Here is a 19,508-nt window from a genome sequence, read left to right as displayed (position 1 = left end):
CAGCGGGATTTCAATCTGCCAAACACACATTCAACCACCATTCTACATCTGCTGTGAGTCTTTGCCAGGCCCTCTGAAATCAGAATATGGCTTCATAAGCCAAGGTGAAAGGGTGTACATGGGTCCCCTAGTATAACAGTGGGGACAGTAACTCCATTTATGACAATGTCATTTGCTGGGAATATTATCCTTGTCTGACCATGAAGGTAGACTTCCAATTTTCAGTACAGCCAATATCAGAATCCATAAATTGGCCTCTGTGGTCCACAAGGGTCTGCATAACAATGGACTATTTCCTTGGTTTATGTACTCATGTGCTCCTTGAGGAGGGCAAACTATGGGAATATGAGTCCCATCAATGACCCCACCACAGTTTGGAAACCCCATTCTCTCAAAACTAGAAATTACTTCAGGGATATTTTTCATATCCACCACAGTCGGGTAAATCGCATGCCTCATCGGTGGTGAAGGTTTCTGAGGCACTCTATCTACAGTTGGCTTTCCAACATCAAAGTAGTTAACAATGGATCTGTAGCGGTCTGGGGTAGCCAGCTTCCAGGGCTAAAGGAACTGGCTTCTGAACCAACAAGGCTGCCCTCATGCATATGTTGAGAGTCTGCAGGATTGGAACGAGCTGCTCACAAAGCGCCAGGAACGTAGCTTTCTTCATGCAGAAATTTTGGACCCACTACTAGTCATCCCACATCCGCATGACAATGTGATCCCACCAGTCTATGGTTGTGGCCCTGCTCCAGATGCGCTGGTCTATGTAGGATTATCAGCAGCTATATAAGAGAGTCATGATCAGCATCAGCTAATCTGAGTCTCCTAGTGTGTATCATCCCTCTTCTCCTCCTCTGATAGGTCAAAAATGCTGCCATAATGTCCACTGTCTTATGGATGCTCTGTTTCCTGAAATAGGAGTGAATGCTCAAGCAGGACAAGTTCTTCAAATGGTGAATCCTCCATGCTTCTGGTGCCAGTTGCATGCAGATCCAAAAGATAGCTCAGCAGGCTGAGTGTAGGCAGGCTGAGACTACTTCCTGTAATGTGAAGGCTGGCTAGTCAGGTTTTCCCACACTGCACTACGAACAAAGGGCAAGAGTGGCTACAGCTGGGGAGGGTGCTAGAAAGCCTAGTGAGAGGCTTGTCTGACTAGGGATTGCGAAATGCAACATTAGATGCCTGAGATCCAAGTTCAGAAATTCTAAACCTAGGGTCAATATTCACTGTGGAAGCTTAAATGCAGGCTTGCAAACGCTGAGCCAGTGGGCTCGAGTTCCATGGGTTTAACTGCAGTGTAGACATACCCTAAGATACAGTAGGTATACTAGCACTTTACATTCAGGTAATATTTTAAAATGTTTAAATGGGATTACAGCCTCACCCCTCTCGCTGCACGTAATGGGAGTCACGCAGCTCAGATCCCACATTATGCGTCGCAAGTATAGCCCTTAGAGCTAGATTCCACTTGTTATGAAGTCTTTTACTATCCATGTCACACCACTAGATTTATTTGGCACTAGCATAGCTGTGACATGTTCTTCTGGAGGAATTCTTCAGTAATTCAGCATCAGGTAAATACAGTTTCCATAAGTTCAAAATAGATAACAGAACTTTCTAGCAACTGCTTTCTTAGATACACCTTTATTACCTAGACATATACGAAAACAATGATCGGTAAGAAATGTCTTTCCTTGTCTAGTTAAAAAAAAATAAAAAATGAGGTTAACAGAAAACATCCTGTCACCGCTCCCTAAGGAATGTTCTCAACCTGCAAACTGAAAAGAGGCCATTTTCTAGTGTCATCTTTTCTTTTTTAAAAGTTTTGCATAATAATCAAACAACTACACATTTTCCAGTGTAACAGTGTGGTATCAAGTATCAGAGGGGTAGCCATGTTGGTCTGGATCTGTAAAAGCAGCAAAGAGTCTTGTGGCACCTTATAGACTAACAGACATTTTGGAGCATGAGCTTTCGTGGGTGAATACCCACTTCGTCAGACGTGTGGTATGTTTACCTGATAAGCAAGTGCCTTCAGGATTGCTCTTTAAATATTTTTTTCCCCACAATCTGTTTCTTTTATTTTGGGATGTCAGTTCTAGTTTCAAGGTTATTAACAATGGCAAAAGTCCAGCCCACTGGTAGAAATATGCAGTCGGCATAAAGTGCTCTAGTTCCAAGCTTTACTCATGTTTCAGATGAGGAGTGGGCCTGTGCTGATGGACTGTTATGTATGATTTTTCCGTGAAAACACCAAGAGACTGCAATGAATGGACTCCTTTCATTATTCTCCAAGGGAAGAGGAAGAGTAAAAGGTTCATGGTGAATTGTGTCCTCATTCAAATGTCAGGACAAAGCAAGGCTCCTTGCAAAAACATTTTCTTTACAGGCTTGGCAAGTCTTACTTTAAGAAATACCATAGAATTGTGCTCATGATGTCAGGCATACTTTAGTGAGCATAAAGGATTAACATTTTGTAACTTGCTGCTAAACTTTTGTCCACCACATGAAGCCAAGCAGGCAGATGTTAGCTTTCTGTTATATTTCTTTAAAACAGGATATGGGTCTGTCACACTCTTACTCTAATTCAATATGCTATTTGATCAGAAGGACTGGCCAATGGACATCTGATGTAAACAACATTGCTTACTGGAATCCATGCTGATGTACATGTTAAAAGCTATATTAACCCTTAAAAGATCATTAAATAGGCAGAGTATTGATTGTTATTTCACCCTATATTACAAAATGTACCAATATAGTAAGGTCAGTTGAAGTACCATCAATCAATTTAACTAGTCATGGTTTTTTAAGTAGCAGATTCAAACAAGTATTTACAGTACTAATTTTACATTAAACTGCATGAATCAATAAATTTCACATATATTGTTATTTTTTTTAATCTTTTGAATGATCTACATTTTCAAAAGTACTTTATTAACCTGGCAGATCATAGTATTAAGGGAATATATTTAGATTATGATTAAAACAATAACCTGGAGAAAAAAGGAATCTAATATGGACTTTTTAAAAAAAATCCAAATCTCAAAATTGCCAGATAAGATAATCTATCCAAAATATTAACATATGAGTGGGCTAATGAACTTTAAAAAATCTAATCTCATTGCAATCTACAAGATTAAAAACTAGAGGCACAAAATTATTTTAAATTTGGCAAGTCACTGGTTAAATTTGACTTGCCTGAAGAAGAACATCGGGCTTAAAATTAATGTTTAAATACTAGGTGGCTGATGTATGGAAATAACTATTATACAATAGGGCTGCACCGTGGTTCATTTTGACCTTGTTAGTGTTAAATATTCAAAGGAGCTACCAATATAGCATTTACCTGAGTCAGACTTGTAGATTGCAATATTTTGATTTCAATTAACATTCCAAAGTTAAAATGAGCTAAGTTTCCTTAGAACAAAACACAGATACAGCAAATTTCTGCCTGGAGTAGGCCTTATTCCCTGCATCCGGATTTTGACAGTCAATATTTAGTAGCTAGTCATGCTTGTTATTTCTTTGTCAGAAGTTAGATCTCTATTGTATTATTTCTTGAAACTTTAAAGTGTACATTTTCAACATAATGTGCAGAGTAACGGCCACATAATTACACCAATGTTAGGGTGAGTCAGATACTATTTTGAAACATTAGGGGACAAACATTTATCTCACTATTGGATTCAGTGATTGGCATATAGACCCAAATATACAACATATCAAAGGGAAAAATTTGGTCCTACCTTACAGCACTGAATTAAAAATTCAGCAAATTTGGTCTGAGTAGCAAAACAGGCAAAGACTGAAAGAAACCCTGCAGCCAAACAGCTGTCAGCATGTCTTTCTGCCATGGAGACATAGTTAAAAGTGTTCTGCTTACATCAGAGGATCCAAATTTGGTGAAGTAATTTCCTATTTACCTTATTCAACCTGCAGCTACGTAACAACTGTGCTGTGATCGTGTTAGATCTGACAAGCTAATAAGGATTGGGTCGATATTTGGACAAGAGGCTTTCAAGTAAGTTAAACTGCATAAGGAAGTTTAGATCCTGTTTCCGTAGGATATATCTTTATCACTGAGTCAGAAATTAATCAATTCCTCAGCATAACATTAAAGCGCACCCTTCTGTTGCAAGTGCCATCATTTGGTTGATACGTAAAACCAACATCCTGACCATTTATAGCTATTAACAATCCTCTGGCACTTTTCAAAAGAGCAGGAAAGTTAATCCTGCTTCCTGACCAAGTTCTGCCTTCCATAATTACATTCTGACTACATAAATTCCCCTGCAATTTCAACTGATTACAGTATTATTCTTCACTTCCTGTCCTAAAGTTTGTGTTGTAACTGTGCTCTGCTACAAAGGTAGATGAAATGATCTCTGCACGTAGTTTCTGTATAAGTTTGGTACATTTGTAAAACATTGAGGTATCTTTCTGCGTGAAAGAAACTAAGTGCTATATGTTATTCCTATAGAAAAATGCATGATTCTCCTCAGAGCAGTATATTAATAATCAATAGTGCATCTGTTCAGGGATGTCTAAATGAAGCTAAAAAAGTTAAATATTTCTGAACGGATGCACTGCAAATAAGAAAACACTACATTGAACTCCTTCCTGAACACACTCTATTGCCATGTCACCTATGAGAAGCAAAGTGGAGGATAAATTTGCTTGATCTTCTAGGCAGATACCCAGGAGTGCCAACTGCACACATTCAAAAATAATTCAACTGGCTTAAAATCATGAGGTTGCATTCAGGAGGACTCCACTTCCCAATACTGGCATATCAAAATCCCGGCTTCCTTGACTCCTATTGACTGAAACAGGCTGGGATTTCACCATTAATCTCTAGAGTACAGGAGCTGTGATTCTATCCATCCCCATCTCCTGTTGTTATCACTATCCGCGCCCTCCTCCTGCACCTCCCTCCCACTCCTCACATTCTGCCATTGCCCTTAGACTTCCTCCTAGGCCCCATCATTCCCCTGCTCTGTCTCCTGCTCCTCCTCACACCCTCAGTCGCCTCTTGATTCCCACATTCCTTTTCACCTTCAGCCCTCTTCTGCTCCACCACTAGACACATTTCCCTGGGCTTCTTTTAGTCTCCTCCTGCTTCCCCCAACTCTCTCAGTCTTTACTCCTGCTTCCAAAGCTACCAACCCTTGCAATTTTATCATGAGTCTCATGATATTTTGGCATTGCACAATTCCTGGAATCAACAGTTGCGTGAGATTCTCAGCTTTCATTTTTCAAAACAGGAAGTGAGTGTACTCTAATGGCTCAGACAGCGGAAAGCAAAGGAAAAATTCCCCATTAAAAAAATCAATCTAATTTTTAAGCCAACTCAGGATTTTTGAGCACTTCAAGTTGGTAACATTGTGCTTCTGCCACAAACATTCCCCCCATACTCTCCTGAGTCTCTCTTACTTCCCCCACATGTTGCCCTGTGAAGGCCTCACTGTCCTCTTGCACTTCTCTTCTGCCCTTCACCACATTGTCTCCTCAATGTCCTGTCTAGCAGCTTAACTGTATACTGACACTGATTTTCCCTAAGGGCAGTCTGGCTTCAGTCTCTTTGAAAACCAAAGGAGTTGACAGTCATCTTCACTAGGATCAGCCTCACTCCATATGCAGAGACCATAGGGACCAAAAGCCATTTTGCCTGGCCTCAACCCTAGTGAAAGTAATGGGAAACGGTGGCCATTTTGAAAATCAGCAAGGTGGGAGACAGGAGTAGGGAGATCACTTGAAGGTTTAAAAACCTCCAAATGATAAAATTGCAAATGACGGAGCTGGTGATACTGTCATTATATACTAGCTTTGTGAGCTGCCTCACACGTTATTGAGAATGATTGAAAAATAAAACAATAGATGACTAATATCACAGTTCAACTGCAATCGGCATTTCACCATCCTCACCGATGTTGTCCAAACAAAGTAATATATGTGTCATTTCACGTTTCATTCTCCACTCTTTCCATGCCCCTGCACAAGAGGAAACAGCAGCAAATGGGAGGAGTTTGCCAGGGGCAGACTCTGGAAATCCCCATATCCTTGGGAATCCTTCTCAATGCCAGCTACAACCAAGAGTGCAGAGGGTAGGGCTGGGCCTTCAACCCTCCTGTATTGCTTACCACCAAACCGTGAAGGACCCACATGGAGCACTCGGCCCAGCAGACTCTTCTCTCCTCCCCGACATGGAAGATAGCAGCTGCAACTCCCCCTGGCACTGGGAAGAACCATTACAGCCAGCCTTCAGTTCTCCATACAACTCTGAAAATTGGACTGTGGGTTATGTTTTCTCTCATTCACTGTATTGCTATTGGTGGTTGTTACCTTTTCATCCCACCCCACTTCTACCATTGCAGCTTCTCAGTGACTGTCCTCACTCTTCCCGTCCACTGTCCTCTCTCCTTATCTCTCAGTTTTCCTCTCCTTTTTCTTGTCTCTATATAAAGACATGGAACTAGTAAGGTGTGTGCCTGGTATTACCCTGATCACCTTACTTGTACATTGTATCCCTTTCTCTCGCCCTTTGTCTGTGTATAATATTCTTCGTAGCAGCATTACACAGGATTATACTGAAACTGAGGCACGCTATTTTTATATGCTTACAGAGGCTGGAATTGGTGGCCTTTAGGTCATGCTATCTGTTCTCCCAAGGCTCTGGAGAGGAATAAGCTGGTGAGAGATTTTGGTTGGAAGAGTCTGTGGTTTTGAGCTGTGGAATTTTGGAAGGTCTGTTTTGAGGGGGAGACTGAGTCCTTATTTTAACTGAAGTTTTAATATTTTTATAATGTATGTACACAGCATAGGCTGGGCACATTTTCACATATAAATAAATAAAATAAATTACAAAACTAAGGGCTGTGTCCACCTGAAATTGTGGGCCCTATGCAAGCCATGGAAGTTTGCATGTTCTGGCAGTTGCAGTGGGACCTAGAGGTGGCTCCATGTATTTTGCTGCCCCAAGCACGGCAGTCAGGCAGCCTTCGGCAGCATGCCTGTGGGAGGTCCGCCGGTCCCGCGCCTTCAGCGTACCTGCCGCCGAATTCGCGGGACCGGCGGACCTCCCGCAGGCATGCCACCAAAGGCGGCCTGACTGCCGCCCTTACAGCAACCCCAACCCCAACCCCCTCCCCACGGCTTGGGGTGCTGGTGCCTGGAGCCGCCCCTGGTGGGACCACCTAGCCCAGAGAATGATCAACCCATGGCATAAGCCCAAAAAGAGAAAAAAGAGAAAAAAAAAAGATACAGATTTGCACATACTTGTTTTGGAGCTTCTCTGGGAGTGGGAACTTTGTATAAATGAGTTCATCACGTCCCCTAAACTGTCAGTTCCTAACCAGGCTCTGATATTCACCCTTCTCTTGGGCCATGCAGGTCATGGGAGTTATTCCAGCCCTAGGAGGGAGGTTTGGGCAATAACAGCTTGCCTGCATTCTAGAAGGGGTCACTTTCACCTCAGTCTTACAATCATGACAAAGGCCTCTTGTTCCTGATCACCTACAGAGAAGTCTCCTCCACGTTATTAACTACCAAAAATGCCTGAGCAACCATTATAGGTGTACATTTAGAGGACACTTTTCAAAATTTATCTCTGGAAGTTTTTACGGAGTTGTTTTTCTTTGCCAATTTTAAGATATTTCTTCCCATATGGGAAAAATATTCCTCAAATCTAATATTTTTCATGGAGCTACTACATCTGGTTCATAAGTCCTAGTAGCTAACTTATTTACATGACTTACATGAGACTGTTCTTTCCTCTTTCCCTGAGTCTGAAAGCAAGCACAGACAGAGATGAGCTTTACTGCTGCATGTGCAGGGAACCACTTCTAACAATTTACTTGAAAAGAAACAGATCTGTGTGTTAGGTGGGAGAGGGAGAGAATCAGTGTAAGCAGGTGAAAGAGTGGTAAATGTCAAACTTTGAATTTTTGGTAAATAAATGGCTTGAAACATGGGAACAGAACGTAGATGGCACACCTATTTCCTTGTCCTGGAAAACCAAGACACTTTTGTAAGCTAGATATTCCCTGCATTAAAAACAATGCACCAAGGGTGTCAAATTAGCCTTACAGACATAATGATTATTTAAAAACAACAACAACAAAAAAACAAACCCACAACTCTTGTACTGTATGGATTTATATTTGGAAGCTGGTTACAAGATCTGTTCTCATGAAGCTATATTGTAAGTAAAAGAAAAAGATATAACTTGAAGTTTTACTTTGAAACTCAAATTTTTCAGGACTGAAAAGATGAAGAGTTTGTATGTTTACTATTTACAACTTCCTCTCAGAAGACACAGGTATAGCATTCATGTCTTCCAAAATGTAAGCTTATACATCTGGCCAGCAAACATCTGGATATTTATCTTAGCTCATCATTTCCTTCTGTAAGTCCAAAAACTGTCAGTTATTTCAGCTGAGATTCATCCCAAGGGAGAACAGAAAAAGTTACATCCTTCTTTTGTCCAGGTTTTATAAACTGATCTTTACCTTTTTCCCTAGGATACCAGTAAGTATAAAAATAAGCAGTCTGGATTCCTTTGACTGTGGTTTTCAGTCTGTGAATATGTACTTCTGCAGCCACAGAGTGTATACATATGTGATTGTATTTATTATGTGATTGTATTTACAATATATGGCAAAAGTTCCTAGATCCTAAAATAGGCCTTTTTATAAAAAAAAAACACATTATGGATTAAAAATAAATATAGACAGTAAATTCAAGAATAAACTCCTCAGCTCCTAGACAACAAGAAAGACTAATTTCTGTACTTTATTAATATATTTGCAAAATCCTACATTAATGAAATATTAAGATTTCAAACACACAAAACAAAAAATTCAAATACTAAAATCACCACAAAAACATTAACTTGGTTCCACAGCATGTGTTGTAATCTAGATTACTTTTTAATTGATAGAATTTGGGAGAAGACAGTGTGGCCTACAGAAAAGAACCCTAAACTTGAACTCAGCAAATCTGGGTTCTATTCTCAGGTTTGCCACTGGCTTTGGGCAAATTACTTCACCTCCTTGTGTGTCAGTTTTCCCATCTGTAAAATGGTGATAATGATACTGACTTCCTTTGTAAAGCACTTTGAGACCTAATGATGAGAAGGGCTACATTAGAACTAAGAATTGTTTTCATTGTATTATTTAAAAAGTACATTAACTAGAGAAGAGTGCTAGTCAATTATTTCATAGTCAAAATTTAAGCCATCTTCCAAATTCAAGTTTATTTTTTTAACTAACTTCACTAAAGATAAGCCAATTCACCTGAAGTTTCACATGCTAATCTCCTAATACAGCTTTGTATTACTGCATATGAAAGTTCGCATCAGGAATATCTTCTCATAATAGCCTGCCTGTGTTCTGTTATGTTTTAAGCATGTGATTTGATTATAAAGGCTAAACAAACAATTTCACTTTTAAACCATTCAACAGTTGCCTTGATGAATTACTGACCCTTAGAAATGTAACTGAGAATTAATATAGATTACTTAAATTTCCTGTGTAGTTGGACTGGGATTGAAAAAACAGACTGTAAAACCTTAAAGTGACATCAAAACAAGTCTAATCATATTCCTTGCTATTAAACATACAGAAAAAAGGAAAAAATCTGGTTAAGTCATTTTTTCAGGTTACATCTTCCAACAATATACTTTCAGTTTATACAGTGTGTCCTGGGGAAAAGACTGCCTTTCCTGTGCTCAAAAAGCATTTTTGGCAGCTTTAAATATTTGTAATTAAGGCAATAAAGAAGCATTGGAAGAAACATACATGCAAAAAACATGGCCAAGAAGCAGCAATATTTTCTTTGCTCCATACACATTTTAAATATTAATTGTCAATCTTAAAATGCATAACAAAAGATTCTAAGTGCCGATGGTCTCGCTAGAATTTTATCGAAGAAATGAAACCTTCACAGTCGCCCAACTTCTAAAAATCTGAGTAATATGCTGAAAGGAATTGCTTGCCATTTTAAAATAAAACAAATTGTGCGTGTATTCAGTCACAAAGCTCATTCTATGATGCTTATTCATAGTAACAAGCACACGTTTTTTATATTTACAAAGGCACTCATTAAGGTTTTATTATTACTCTTGCCCTTTATATTTATAACTGTAATGTAGACAAGTAAGTTATTAGCATGAGGTTCAAGCCACAGCCAGGCCAAATCATGTTTTAGGTAATTCTAATGTGATTTGGGTTCGTACAGCCTCTTGAAAAGATTTCAGTTATTCAAACAATTTTTATACCAAAAAAAGGTCACAGTAACTTCCAATTCTATAAATATCTAGCAACACTGAAAAACTATCTGAAATCAGAGTAAATTTCAGATTCAAGTTTTCAGAGTAGCTGAAAGAAAGGAACACAATATGTCCAATTTTGTTTCTAGTTTATCACATCTGCTCACTGGCATTAAACATAAGGATGTTTCTAATTTATGGATAAATCCTTGGCTCTGGTGCTGCAGAGATGGGAATTTCTACTTGTACACCTCTACCCCGATATAACACGAATTTGGATATTACGCGGTAAAGCAGTGCTCCGGGGAGGGGGGGGGGCGGGCTGCGCACTCTGGTGAATGAAAGCAAATTCGATACAATGCGGTTTCACCTATAATGCAGTAAGATTTTTTGGCTCCCGAGGACAGCGTTATATCGAGGTAGAGGTGTATTACGCTTCAGTCTTCACGGTTGAAGATGTTAGGGAGATTCCCAAACCTGAGCCAGCTTTTGTAGGTGACAAATCTGAGGAATTGTCACAGTTTGAGGTGTCACTAGAGGAGGATAAACTTAACAGTAACAAGTCACTGGGACCAGATGGCATTCACCCAAGAGTTCTGAAAGAACTCAAATGTGAAGTTGTGGAACTACTAACTATGGTTTGTAACCTGTCCTTTAAATCAGCTTCTGTACCCAATGACTGGAAGATAGCTAATGTAACATCAATATTTAAAAAGGGCTCTAGAGGTGATCCCAGCAATTACAGACCGGTAAGTCTAATGTCAGTACTGAGCAAATTAGTTGAAACAATAGTAAAGAATAAAATTGTCAGACACACAGAACATACATTGTTGGCACCTGGCATTGGCCACTGTTGGCAAACAGACTACTGGGCTGGATGGACCTTTGGTCTGACCCAGTACGGCCATTCTTATGTTCTTATGTTCTAATACAAAATAAGACACAGAGTAAGGGCTAGTCTACACCGGCAACGCTAAACCACTGCCTTTACTGGCTCTTTACAGCGCTGAAACTTGCTGCGCTCAGGAGGGTGTTTTTCACACCCCTAAGCAAGAAAGTTGCAGCGTTGTAAAGTGTCAGTGTAGACAAGCCCTCAGAGCCTTCCTGAGGGAGGAATTTTGAGCCTTCTACAACAGCCCAACTCCTCACCAGAGTCCATGACTCTACCCCCTAGAACCTTTGAGAATGATGTAAAAGAGGCAATACACATCCAATCTGTTAACCAGGAATATTAATACATTCCTACTTATCTCACAAGAATGCTGCGAGGCTAAATTCAGCAATGTTTGTAAAGCACGTTTATTGAAATTTCAGAAGTGCAAAAGCATCGTTTATCATCATACCATATGTTAACTAACTGCTGCCACAGAGCAGTGGGGCTAACCAAGGTAAGGCTTCATTACTGTGTATTTTCCATGCAAACTGGTGCTGCTGCAGCTATACAGACAGAGAAACAGAGCAGTTTTGCTAGTGCAACAGGAGAAAGACAGCATTTACTCATTTATCATTACAGAAAGCTTGAGTTCCTCAAAAGACCATCAGCTGTGATAAAGACAGACCCTTTCACTTCTCGAGGTCACCAGTCCTACTTGAGATTTGTTTAAACCAGAGGGGTTTCTTCTCAGTCTAATTCTTCTAAATTACCAAACCACCACTACCTTTTTGGAAGTTTCAGCAGAAAGGTAAAGCATGAAAAGGGCATGCAGCACATCTAGCTGTCTCAAGCATGTCTCCAGGTCAGGAGAGAGGCTGGTGTAGTAAAGCTGGCCCTGCAACTAGCTCAGTGGTTTGAGCATTAGCCTGCTAAACCCAAGGTTCATTCCTTGAAGGGGCCACTTAGGGATCTGGGGGGAAAAAAACTGTCAGGGACAGTACTTGGTCCTGCTACTGAAGGCAGGGGACTGGACTCAATGACCTTTCAAGGTCCCTTCCAGTTCTATGACATAGGTGTCTCTCTCTCTCTCTCTCTCTCTCTCTCTATATATATATATATATATAAATAAATAACCCCAGGCCTTTCACATCTGTCTTGAGAAGTACAGTTACTTAAAATAAGGCTTGGAATCCTGAGACTTGAACACTTTTTGTTCAATGGACAGGTATTATTGGGCAATTCATTTTTAGGTAAATATATAGAGATGAAATATCCTGAACTGAAATAAGCAACACAGCTTAAACATAGGTTTAAATGGGATCAAGGAAATCAAGGCTTTACACACACTCCCACTTTGGTTTCATACACCAATCTTTCCCACACACTTTTGCAGAAATATGCATTCAAAGATACAGACAGACAGAAAAGAAGAGCAATGTGGCTGTGATACCTTCAACTGGGTAATTAGCTGAAATTCCAAAATACAAACTCTCCAGTATAGTTTTCTGATATTGCCTGTTTGAAAGAATGTTATAGGCATCATATCCCAGCTGGATAACATTTACAGACTTGTATAATGTAATGGATTCATTTTTAAAAACCCTACACAAGCGAAAAACAAAAAAACAAAAACCCGAAATTGTAAAAAGCATAACTCTCAAATCCAGAATAATTCAGTTTTTTGCTCAAGTACATTAATAATTCAAGCCCTACACGTGTTAGGCACCACTTACATAGGTTTTCAAAAGCATACTTGGAAAAGTATGTCAAATGAACTGTTTCTATGCACAGTAAGTTAGATGCTTTCAAACCCATGTCCCCATTCCCAGAACAACTTTTTTTTTTCTTTTTTAAATTTCCAAGCAGACTAGAGGGCAGCACTAGCTAAAGTTTTGGATTTTTATAAGTCAGAAGTAATTTCAAATACGTAACCCACTATAGAGACCTGGGCAGATAGGACTAATGGTTAGAGTCAGATGTCAGGCCAAAGGTCACAGCCAAAGACAGTGTGAGATGTCAAGCAGAAGACCGCATCAGGTGCCAAGTCAAAAGCTGGAGCTGGAGACAGAGGCAGGGATAGGGCACAGGAGCAGGGACCTGGAGTTAAGCAGGAACTGGGAACAGACAGGGAAGCAGGAACAGGCAGGAAGGCAGGGCTTGGCAGTCAAGTAAGGGTCCATATTAGTAGCAGCCAGCTAGGGATCTCTCTGGTTACTTGGACAACTTCCTGTGCCTTTCTGGTTTAAACAGAGCTTCCCAGCCAATCAATGTTGCTGGATGTTTTCCATGATCAGGAGTTTTGTGGGTAGGGTTGCCAACTTCCTAATTTCTGAAAACTGGATACTATAGCAGGAGCACTGGAACCTCTCCCTCCCCAACCTCTTCCCCTGAGGCCCCACCTCTGCCCCGCCTCTTCCCTCAAGGACCTGCCCCATTGCTCTCCCCCTCCCACTTCCTCTCCACCCTTCTCTCCCCCCCCCCACCAAGCTGAGCTCCCTCTCCCAGCAGGGTCTGGCATGGGTTGATTACCCGGAGCCTCCCCCAATCATGATAACCAGACTTTTGGTGGTCTGTTCAGCATATCTGACCAGACACTATATCAGTCTCCCTTCAACCGGACTTCCCAGTCGAAAACTGGACCCCCTCGGAACCCTATTAGTGGGCATTTGCATTTGCGAGACAGCGTTTCAATGGCTCCCTTCCAGTGTTGCCAACTTAGCGACTTTGTCACTAGCTTTAGTGACTTTTTGGTTTCCCTAGCAAGAAAATAAGTGTCAAAGTGACGACTGACAAATCTAGTGACTTTCACTGCCAATTTCAGAGAAAGAAGTCACCAATATCTATAGTCACCAAATCATTCAGAAGCAGCTCAATAGTGTTAATAAAATCCATTCCATGCTCTTCTTTCTGTTGCACACCAAGTCAATGTCATTACCTCTCAATTGAGCATGTCCTCAGAAGGAATCACATTCCAGGGTTTCTTGGGCTGAGATCACTATAATCTGCAGGCGAGGAAAAGAACTTTGTGGGGGCTAATTAAATACTTTGGTAAAGCCAGGCGCACTTTGGAGAGAGCAACACATTAGCCAGGGCATGTTTTTACCCAAATATGTTGTTTCTCACCACTCCATAGTAGGTAGCGCACCCTGTGATGCAGGGAAAGATAGCTAATGAAGTAGGCAGGGCAGAGGAGGCAGATTAGCCAGTGAGGAGAGGACTAGAAGGAAATCTCGGTCATATTTTGTATTAAATTTTCATTTATAAATTGTTTATAAAATGTTAATAAATGATTAATAGATATTATAAGCATGTGACAGACCCAAGTAGTACCTGTTATAGATAGTTATAAGCACATCAGAAGAAGTTATTATAGATCGGGGTGGGCAATAATTTTCACAGGGGAGCCACTCCACTCACACCACCATGTTAGGAAAAAGTAGTGGATAGTGATATCATGGTCTATCACAACAAACTCAGCATCTTAGGTGAGTCAACCACTCTCAGAGCAGAGACTTTAACACTGTTACTGACACAATATAGGGAGCCACAGTCCTTCTTAAGCAACAGGCATATACTAGGAAGAACACTAACAAGCTACAAACAAAACAAGCTGGACTTTTATCTTTTTATGTCATCACTCCCTTTCTGGAAGTCTCAGCACAGTGAAATATATTGGACAAACATTATAACTGCAAGTACATAGCATTACAGTTCTATCCTCTGTGTTGGAATGCTGACAGGGTAATATTTTGGCCTGTTAATACTGAACATGATCCTTTATAAGTTAAAATATTTCAAGCACATTTGCTTTGAAATTCATATTTGTCTATGCAGGGAGATTTCTGAAAAGGTAAAGAATTGCTAAAATGCACATATATTTCCCTTTATCATTGGGGATCAGTTGCCATTGCAATCAGAAGTTGTTCCCACTGTGCCCAGAAGAAGGAGAGCAGAATGTTACCCAGATACTTTACACCTCACCATGTTTTCTATTTTTCTTTGGCTATGATAACACCTTTCTCAATCTGCATTATCTCAAGTATCACTCCTAAACTCAACTGCATTAAACTGGTGTTCATTCATGTGGTCAGTTTCATGTTATCATACGGTATAAAAAACAGACAATGTTTAAAATCTGGAGTTACTGCTATATACAAGAAAGTTGGCATGTTTTTGGTTTTCGAGAGGAATGCAATTCTCTCCTGAGGAGAAAATATTCTTTTTTCTGACCACATTTCCAATCACAAAAGTCACATACCACTTTACATTGCTGTTTATCAAATTAACAGTCTCACAAATCGCAATGAATCCTTTAAATTTACTATTCTTCCAATAGTCCATTAATTTTTATATCAGGACTTGCCTCACAAGCCATTCACATTATGCTGACTTCAGAGAATGTGAGAAGCCACAGATAAGAGGCAGCACATAAAGGCAAGAAAGGGTCTGATAAATAAATGCCATAGGATGGGTCTATAAATTCCAAAGCAACAGAAGTGGCAAACGCATTCTGTTAAGTGTTGCACTTTTCTATCAAAAATTTGCAGTCCTCATTGATGCATAAAAGAAAATATCCTTTAATGAACTTAGTACTAGACTTGGTATCCTCTGTTGACTATTTATTAGCGACTGTTATTGTGGAATATTATTTATACAATAAGAGAAAGACGAACCCCAAAAGGGCACTGGTCCAGCTTTCACGGTTATCCATTCAGAATCCCCAATTCTCTCCCTGGGACAGACTGTGACATACTACCTCCTTCAATCCACACACGGGTAACTCCTCTTTTTCAAAGAAGGCTGCAACAGCACTGTCCCTTCGCCCACCCCAGTCAAGTCCTCTCCACGTGACCTAACATCCTTGCTGGGGGAGTGGGTGAAAATTGTGGGCTAAACAGACAAGCCAGGGCCACAGGGAATGCACATCATTCTTTCTCCAGCCCTGTGGAACTAAACCAGAAAAGTTAATACTGCAGCAGCTGTACTACCCCTTCCATGTAACCATCATCCCTCTTAGGATCCACGGGGTGCTCCGTGGCCAGTATAAAGTCCCTGTTAGTATGATGTTCTATGGAGACATACTGCCAGAGAGCTTAATCCCTCAGAGAGCAGAAGCAGCAGGCCCTCTGAAAACCAAAGGTTTTGTAGTGTCTCTGGCTCTCCCACAGATCCTTGGTGAAAGCTCCAAGTGTGGGGCAGGCCTGATGGCCTTTTCTGAAGAGGTAGGAGAAGGGCAAACCTCCGCCCCTTTATGACCAGTCAATTTTGGGGAATCCCTACATAGGATTCCTCACATAACACTCCCCCAACCCCTTTTTATACGGCGGGGACAATCTGGCCCTGGGTCCTTTACCTGGAAAAGCAAAATCAAAAGCAGAAAGCTACCAAAGGTCAATTTACAATTTAAGTTTGAAAGAAACTTTAAGGTTAAGCCTGTTCCAGGCTTTGAGATCAGAAACCGCTCTGAATGTCTGAATCATCCAGCATATTAGTAAATCAGATCTATATCTGAACTACCACAAAAGTGTATAATTTGGTGGGGATTTAAAAAATATCTAGTAATACAATCCCACACCTATCCTTCCCTGAAAACTGAAGCAGAAAATCTAGCAAACCTGGTTTCTAGGCCATAATCAGTAAGGTTATTGCACAAACAAAACAGGTCAAATTGATTCATAAATCCATTAAAAACAAAAGAAGAAAAAAACATCCACAGTTAGGAAATTATTCCCATTGACTTCAGTGGGCTTTGAATCAGGCCCCAGAAGAGGTCAATTAAGTAGTAAAAAAGATTATTTTCAAGCTCCTTGGTGAGTACTGCAAACAATGAAACACATACACATAAGCACACTTAGAGGAACACCATCCTTTGAAAACTAAGATCACATCAAAGAAATGCATCCTGTCCTTGCAGAACACATGTAAATTCAGTTTGTGATAATGGTTATTACACATACATAGGAAAGAGGAAAACAGCTTCTGAAACACTAAGTCAAAGCTTGATTTTATTTCAAAGGCTGGGTTGTTTTTTTACAAGAGAAATATCTGAATTTCTAATTGTTTGGATTCTTTGCCCAAATAGTATGAATCCTAACAGAATTAATTTAAATCTTAATTCTAGGTGCAACTGTCTTATCTTAAACATCAATAATGAAACAACTTTAAAATGTAGGCAACTCATAGTCCTTTAGTGCCATCATTCATATCTTTTAAAATTCATACACTTTGCCTTGGGAATACACTTCCGACAACTGTTATCGCCATTTTAGGGTCCATTCCTGAATTCCATGGGGTCTCTGGCTACAGTTCTATTACAAGCAATAAGAGCTTTTGAACTCACAATTACACTTCAGTGCCCAAATATATCAAGGTGGTGAGTGTTTTTCTAGAAGGGTTTCTTTATTTTTAAAAAGTGCCTCTTTCATTAGATTTTGCTTAGCCAGTTCTGAAGTAATACATTGTTTAGCAATCTTGCCATTATGATATTGAGTTTTTTCAAACACTCTTTGACAGTAGAGCAGTGTTGTTTAATCCATTGTCTATATGTAAAGTGGGTTTCTATAAGAATGTGGTGTCCGTTATGTGATTTGTAGCACAGAGCTGATATTGAGCCAGTTTACAGTACCTTCAAGGACAATGAACTTACTTATATAGCATGGTTCTATGACACCAACATGCTTTGGACTAGACCGGTGTTTTGCAACAGAACAACTTTCTGAACTACATTTATGGACTATTATGTATGAACTGGATTTTTACATTTTAATTACAGGTGTGATCCATTTTGTGGCTACATCTACATGGCCCTGCAGTTTGGATTATGGGGGTCTGAACTGCAGCGCGCAATAGTGTGCTGTGGTGTAACTCCCCCATGCACATGTTGCTGGTGCGAACTAAAAAGGTACCTAGTTCACATTAATGTAGTTTTCTTTCAAGCCGGACTATGTTCATGTGAATTATGTACCTTTTAGTTTGTGCCCACAGTGCCCACATGGGAGAGTTGCAGTGTAACATGTAGTGCGCTCTGTGATCCTTGATACTCTGAACTGTGGGGCTATATAGACAAATCCTAAAAATGTGGAATCACAAGCAGATATTAACACAAAACCTTTCTCCCTCTCTGCATAAACAGAAGCTGGATGACCTTCACAGCTAGGCTCAAAAAGAAATTAATGAAATTTGTTTAGAGATTTAGGGGCTGATCCTTTCCTCTTTTCTGTCACTGGGCGTTTTGCTACCAACTTCAATGGGAGCAAATTCAGATCCATTCATATGATTTTTCTAGTAATACTTTTCACTAAATAAAAATTTTATTTAAAAAGAAATGGGAGTGTCCTTTGAGTTTTTCCAGTCTTCAGCACTATGAGCTAATGCTCCAGGTACTGTTGATGTCATTTTTTGTGACGCATATTCCCAGCTTCCCACATACCAAGCTACTCACGAAGAAGCAAATTCTTCTTTCCCCTAGCATTGTTCCAACTCCCATCCACTTCCTCACTTACTTCTCTCCCCAATGAACTCCTGAGTTCCTCCCCATATCACTGTTGTCTGATTATCTTCTTCCCTTCCTAATTAAGCACCCACCCAGCATTGTGCTAATCCTGATTGGACCCCATTCCCCCACTCCATTAGCATGTTCCCCATCCTGATTGGAGACCATTCTTCACTCTCACTCAGTTCAGCCACTCAGATTAATTTCCTACCTGCTTCCATATTTTCCACTGATCTATTTGCACCAGTGTGCTTTCTCTGCATTCTAGAAAACTAACACCAGATGCATCAATGCTTTTATGTACTGAGGGGACTGTGCCTTACAGAGCACAGTTCAAAGTCCTTTAGACAATAGACTGCTTCTCCTTTGACTTCAGTGGGATTTGGATCAGACCATATGTTAGGATTTCTATAAAACATTTTCAAATGTAGAAACAGAAAAGGTCAGGACAAAAATACTGTGGTTATTGGACTCTCATAAGTAGATAGCTGGATAGATAGATATGTCTATATGTACTACATTTCCATAAAATATATGTACAGAAATACCTTTCTATCCAATTTTCCTATGTATTTATATGGTCCCCATCATGAGAGTAAAAAATAGCTTTATCCTTTTTAAACCTTACCTTCTCTTTTATAAGAGAGAGGGAATCTCGGATTAAGTATAAATTTTAAAAAAATAGAAATAGGCAAGGCTTAAATTAAAATAACTATACATTTAAGAGTTTACTATAAACAAAACATTTTTTTAAAATGGGCATAAAATATTTTAACCTTTGCCCTTTCCTAAAAACTAGGTACAAACTGAATATATTTTTAAAAGATTAAACTAACAAGCTGTGTGCCTACCAGTACTTTGTTTACATG

The 19,508-nt window shown here is 39.9% G+C and overlaps 1 protein-coding gene across 3 annotated transcripts in view; it reads right to left on the bottom strand.

The window, feature by feature from the left end:
- AGMO (alkylglycerol monooxygenase) overlaps nucleotides 1–19,508 on the bottom strand; it is a 280,195-nt gene that overhangs the window by 232,928 nt on the left and 27,759 nt on the right. The window lies entirely within an intron of this gene.

The sequence above is a fragment of the Mauremys mutica genome, chromosome 2 (assembly GCF_020497125.1).
Source record: "Mauremys mutica isolate MM-2020 ecotype Southern chromosome 2, ASM2049712v1, whole genome shotgun sequence".
Classification (NCBI taxonomy): domain Eukaryota; kingdom Metazoa; phylum Chordata; order Testudines; family Geoemydidae; genus Mauremys; species Mauremys mutica.
Note: the sequence above shows the minus strand (reverse complement) of the source record. Positions and strands in the feature narration are given on the sequence as shown.